Genomic DNA, 6,719 nt, shown 5'->3' on the forward strand with positions numbered 1-6,719 from the left:
ATTACTAAGAAAAGTTTTTACCAACAGACCTCTTGAAAGATTTTCAGGAAAATCACGTTCCTATAACTGCTGCTATAAACTTTGAATTAAGTTATTGAAGATGCTTTTCCCTTTCTCTAACTCCTGGGTTGTTACCAAAAAAGAGCAAGAAATCACTAGTTGAAGACATGGAAGGTAGAACCATCAACTTCATGTTCTGATTTTCCACACTTGCCCAGGGTTCATTCTTCCATGCCTGTGGAATTGGGCCAAGACACTGCTTCTCTGGAGATTTATTTCCAGCTTCCCATAGCACTTTTTACATGGCATATTAGTGTTTCTATCCTATTGATTTTAGTTATTAATTTGCATGTCTTTCTCATTTGGTAGAAAGTGTGCTTCTGAAAAGCAGGAAGCATGTTGTATTCAAACTGGCACCCTACCACCTAGGGTTGGCACAGAATACACGTTCCAAAAAGGAAAAGCTCAGGGACAGTGGAAGTTTTAAGTGGTTACATTTCATTGTAATGGTTATTTACTGAAATAATAGTGGTAGGTATTTCTCTGTGGAGGTCTTATGATGTTTCAAGCACGGTCCTGGTGAGTTTTGGGGTGATGGTGGGATTCATGGGGTTTGGAGCTGACGGCCAAGAAAGAATTCTTGAAGATGTCTTTGGTGCAAAAATGGTGATTTTATTAAAGTACAAGGACAGGTCCCGTGGGCAGAAAGAGTAACACTGGAGTTGTGTAGAATGACTAGTTACATACTGTGGACTTGGGGAGGTAGTTAAAGGGAAGTTTCCAAAGAGACTTTCATATGCTAAAGACTCACAGAGTACTAGAGGCCTAGCTATGTCAAGCTAAGATTGTTTTTCCCTCTAGCAAAACATTAACATGAATACAGTAGGTAGTTCCTGGAGAAATGTTATACTGTGTACTTGTCTCAGGTATTTTGTCAATGGACTACAGAATGTAAGAAAACTTAATTTTACCTGCCATTTCCTTCTTGCCTTTGTTCCCCATGTCACTATAGAGGGGATGATGTCCAGGCCCCAGGAAACTGAGACTACAGGTTTCTAGAGTTTGGGCTATTGATAAAATTGCCTTTTTCTTGTAATTCACTAGGACATTTGTAAACTGATGGAGACTCATGTCCTGTATGACTGTGATCTCTATCAGTTAACCACTTTTGTCTTTCCTTTGTTTTTAGGCAGTCAGGAGTGCCTGAGGAATATCACACATACCCCACTTTGGGGCTGGCGGATGGTGTGTGCTAGCTTGTACTTTGTCCTCAGCCTGTCTTATGCTCCCTCATCAGTCCTAAGTGCTTTGCATATATCATTTAATCCTTACACAATTTTTAAATTTCTACTTTTTTCCAGTTAACATACAGTGTTATATTAGTTTTAGGTGTAGAATATAGATATTTAACACTTCCATACATCATCAAGTGCTCATTATGACATTACACAAACTCTTTACATTCATAAATTATTATTCCCAGCTCCTCTCCATCTGCATATTGTTGAAACAGTTGAAACAAAAATAGGGGGTTAAAAGGACAGAGGCGCCTGCGTGGCTCAGTCTGTTAAGCCTCTGACTCTTGGTTTCCGTTCAGGTCATCATCTCACAGTCCATCAGATCAGAACCACACATCGGGCTCTGTGCTGACAGCATGGAGACTGCCTTGGATTTCTCTCTCTCTCCCTCTCTCTCTCTCTCTGTCCCTCTCCCACTCACACTCACTCTCTTTCTCTCTCTCTCGCTCTCAAAATAAATTTAAAAAAAATTAAAAATCTTTAAAAGGACAATATATTTCTTTTCTGTAGTCAGCCAATTAGCAAACATTGGAATCAGTAATTCAATAACACACTTACTGAATGTCAGCTACTTTATATATAAAAAACAAAGCATGCTGCTGGAGACTTGGTTGTAGACTTTTTTTTTAATATCATTTGTGCATATTCATCCGAGAACATGAATCAAGATCAGGTGGCTTTTACTTTACCCTGATAGGCGGCTGCTAAATATTAGTTTCAGGTAGGTTTCCATGATATTTCTATGCCTCTGACTGGTTTTCATGTGAATTTTTTTTTAATTGAAATATGTCTGTATGAAAACATTTTTCTCCTGATTCTGTTAGCCTCTTCCTGAAACATGTCTAAACTTTTGTCATGTAGCCTATCTTATAGCCTATTTAGTTGAAGAGCTTTAATGCTTAATAGTAACTGTGGCTGAGGAAGAAGAAAAACAAGCCTTAAGTTTCTCCACTGATCAATGGAGATTAAGACCTGAATGAGCGTCTCCTGTCCAGAGGCTATGCTGCTGCTATTCAGATGCAATTATCTCTTTGTAGCCAACTTCCCCATGTTAAACTTGGCATGTAAAAATAGGCCAGCACTTCCTTCCTTACTATCCCTCATAGGAAATATCATGATAGGATTCTCTAAAGCCCTGATGCAGGATACACCTTTCCAGCAGGAAGATCTTTAGGTAGGCAGACCTCTCATCAGAGGTGTATTTATAATCATGAATTAGAAGATTGAGAATAATTCCCTTAAAGTCAAAATGAATAATTCTAGTAGACTGCATCCCGATTCCTTCTTAGGTTACAGAATACTCAGGGATTTTTGTTTGTATATAAATTTGTCTTTTCCCAAGCATCATAGCTCCTTACTATAGTACTAGGTTCCATGACAAAGTTTCTTCTCTGCACTCTGTGATCATTCCCTTATGTTGAGCTCCTTCTGAGCTCAGGCAATACCATGGTGATATTATGTGTTGTCAAGAGTATTTCATAGTAGTTTTCAAACTATTTGACTTTTTTTTTTAACCATAGCCCACAGTGAGATTATATATTTTACATCATGACCCATCTAAAAACATACTTTCACAATTTTTTTTTCTCTTATTAAGTATAATGTACTGTCCTATATTCTTTCTATAGGTCGACAAAATTGATTTTGTGATTCACAAATAGGTCCTGATCATCAGTTTGAAAATGATAATCTGTTCCAGGGAAGTGGCTTTCAAAGTGTGGGTAAATTAAAGAAAAACCATAATCATAAGAGAATAAGTACATATTTACTGTAAGAAAACCAAAAGAACACCTGTAACATTTTGCCATGCATCAGAATCCCCCTTTGTTAATATAGATTGCCAGGCTCTGCCTCAGAGATTTGATATAGTAGGTAAGGTGAGAAACCCAAGAATTTGCATTTTAAACAAGTTCCTAATACTGCTGGTTTCAGCGATGCACTTTGAGGACCACTAGTCAAGAGGGAAAATCAAGGATTTCCTCCCACTGTTAATCTTATTAGATCTTTCCTCAGAGTTCTATGTATGCCCCCTCGTGGCAATCCAAGGTAAAAGTTTGGAAGATGGTGCTTCCCAAATACTACTGAGTGATAAAGGCAGTAAAAATTAACCCTCACATTTAAGATGTCTCCAACAACCTTAGAACATTTATTGTAAACAGAAAAAAAGGGGGGCATACTTAAAAGGGCAGAACTAAGAGCCAGATGAACGTGGGTTCAAACTACCACTTTAAATATTTCTTATTAATGTTTATTTATTTTTGAAGGAGAGAGAGAGTGTGAGTGGGGGAGAGGCAGAGAGAGGGAGACACAGAATCTGAAGCAGGCTCCAGGCTCTGAGCTGTCAGCAGAGTCTGACGCAGGACTTGAACTCATGAACTGTGAGATCATGACATGAGCCTAGGTCAGATGCCCAACCGACTGAGCCACCCAGGTGACCCTCAAACTACCACTTTAAAAATGTAAAATTGGGCAAGTTCTCTAATTCACAGCGGCTCATCCGTAAAGTGTTATAGCAGTACTTTATCTCTCACATAGTATTGTTGAGAATTAAGCATGTTAATACACGAAGGCTCGAGCATCCTGATAATTTAGAGTGTGAATAACCAGCCTTTAATGTTCCAAAGTACCACACTTGAGCCCATTCATACTCTTGTCTACATTGTCAAGCCTGCCACCTAATGCATCTTTGCTCCTGTATGTCCAGGAATAAGTGTGTATTCACACCATACAGCCTGAATTCAGAAATCAAATATACCCCGTGTCTCTGCGTAATTCTAAAACTGCTGCTACCACTTGAAGTCGTTTGCTCTAGAATAAGCCATCAAGCTACGCAGACCCTGGCTGGTGTTAAAACCTAGAGCTGATACAGCTGATACCAAGTCATTCCAAGGGAACTTCTTACTGCTGCAGACATGTCTCCAGTATGTGGTTAGAACTGAGTCCTGTGCCCTGGGACTCTCCAGTGCCACCAATGTAGGTATTTACCCCAGGCTCCAGTGGTTATCGGAGGTAAACTAGAACCACTTTCCTTTCAGTGCTGTGCTTAGACACAGATGTGCAACAGCAAGATGGGTCTGAGCCCTACCGTGCAGCTTTTTAGATGCACTCTTTCAATAATTTTCATGTTCTACAATCCCATGAATCAAAAAAAATATGCTTTAAGAACTAAAAACCATTGGGTGGCCGGGTGGATTAGTCGGTTGAGCATCTGACTTTGGCTCAGGTCATGATCTCATGGTTCATGAATTTGAGCCCCACATCAGGCTCTTTGCTGTCAGCAAGGAGACTACCTCAGATCCTCTGCCCCTCTCTATCTGCCTCTCCCCCGCTCATGCTTGCTCTCTCTTCTCTTTCTCAAAAACAAACATGAAAAAAACCGAAAAGTCATCAAAAAAAAAAAGCACAACTTGCTTTAAAAAAAGAGGCAGTAGTCAAAAAAAAGTCAAATCATTGCTATTTGAAAATAAAGGAAATTAAAAGGATCCATTCCTGCCCTAAAGGAATTGATTCTATAATAGGAAAGGTAAGCCTACATTTATTTAATTTGATCTTGGGAATTATTTTTCCTCCTATTTGGAGACAAGGGGATATTTCCAGTATAATAACTTTCTTTTTTTTTTTTTTTTTCACCCCTGAAAGTAAACCTGTTAATAAACCAATGCTGTATTTGTAGTCGGTGGCATTTCAGAATCCAGGGCAGGAAAGTTAGAAACAATAATACAATGTGAGGGCTTTTGTAAAGGTCTGACTGAATATTTTTAGGTTATGTATCTAAGAGAAATTTGAATGGAAATCTTAAACGAAAAACGTCGGCACTGACTTGCACACAAACACACACGATATGCTCAAATACAAACATGGCTAGTACTATCATCACAGCTCATAATTATATCCCAAAGTGTTTTCAAACGGAAGATGTCTGTTCCTCATCTCTAGGAACCAACCAAACTCAAAGCAATATTAATAAGCATAGAATAGTTCTCAAGTACTTGTAAATAGTAACATAAAAATCTCAGCAAAACAGCCATCATTTCCAACCTAAAATACTGAAAACTGTTAATAAATATAAAGCCTGGCTCTCTAGCATTTGGAAAGAATGTCTTGATATATATACATGTGTGGAGTTTCAAAACTGAATTTTGGAATTAATTGCTAAATGAAGGTTTAAAAAATGGTTATACTGGAAAGAACGCTTTACAAAGAAGCCTCTGTTTGTCTAGAAAAGGATAGCAAAAAATGAATGCTCCTGTCTGAGAAACACTGTCATTCAGGAGCAAAGGTTGGCATCTGGACCTGCTTTTAATCAGGCAGCTCTAAACACTGCAGTCAAACTGAATCCTTCTGTGTGGCTTTAAACATCCACTTTCAAATGCATAGTTTAAAATTTTTTTTATTGTTTATTATTTTTGAGAGAGAGAGAGAGACAGACAGAGAGCAAGCAGGGAAGGGGCAGAGAGAGAAGGAGACACAGAATCAGAAGCAGGCTCCAGGCTCTGAGTTCTCAGGACAGAGCCCCACATGGGGCTCAAACTTACAGACCGTGAGATCATGACCTGAGCTGTAGTCGGCTGCCCAACTGACTGAGCCAACCAGGTGCCCCTCAAATGTATAGTTTTAGAAATGCACAATTCTGAGATAGATGTCCAGAATTTATCTGCATGTTTTTAAAATCTGTGATAACAGCCAGGAAAACAAATTCGTCAGTAGAAGCATTTTTCTTTTACAACGTACTTTTTTCCTCTCTCATTTAGTGATGTTACAATCACACGGATATAAAAAATGATTATGAATGCTGCTCATTCTCTATCAGACTAACTCCTTCAATATAAATATGTCTCTTACAACATGCATCCGCTTATCTACAGAACTACCATAAGTGATGCAGTTCAGCATGAAATTTTAGGTGTGGCATTAAGATTTGTGACCTTGGGGGCACCTGGGTGGCTCAGTCAGTTGAGCATCTGACTCTTGCTTTCAGCTCAGTTCATGATCCCAGGGTTATGGGACCGAGCCCCAAGTCAGGCTCTGGTCTGACAGTGTAGACCCTGCTTAAGATTCTCTCTCCCAGGGCGCCTGGGTGGCTCAGTTCAGGTTAAGCATCTGACTTGGGCTCATGTCATGATCTTGAGGGTCATGAGGTTGAGCTCCACATTGAGCTCTGTGCTGATAGCTCAGAGTTTGGAGCCTGCTTCAGATCTATGTCTCCCTGTCTTGCTGCCCCTCCCCTGCTCTCTCACTCCCCCCCCCCCAAAATGAATAAAACATTAAAAAAAAAGATTCTCTCTCTCCCTCTGCCCCTCTTCCCTGCTTATGTGTTCTTGTGTGCTCTCTGAAATTAAAAAAAAAAAAAATTAAACCCTGCTACTATTAAAAAAAAATGGCGACTTCAGGCAAATCACTTAAACAATCTAAGCCTTTTTT

The sequence above is a fragment of the Lynx canadensis genome, chromosome D1 (assembly GCF_007474595.2).
Source record: "Lynx canadensis isolate LIC74 chromosome D1, mLynCan4.pri.v2, whole genome shotgun sequence".
NCBI lineage: Eukaryota > Metazoa > Chordata > Mammalia > Carnivora > Felidae > Lynx > Lynx canadensis.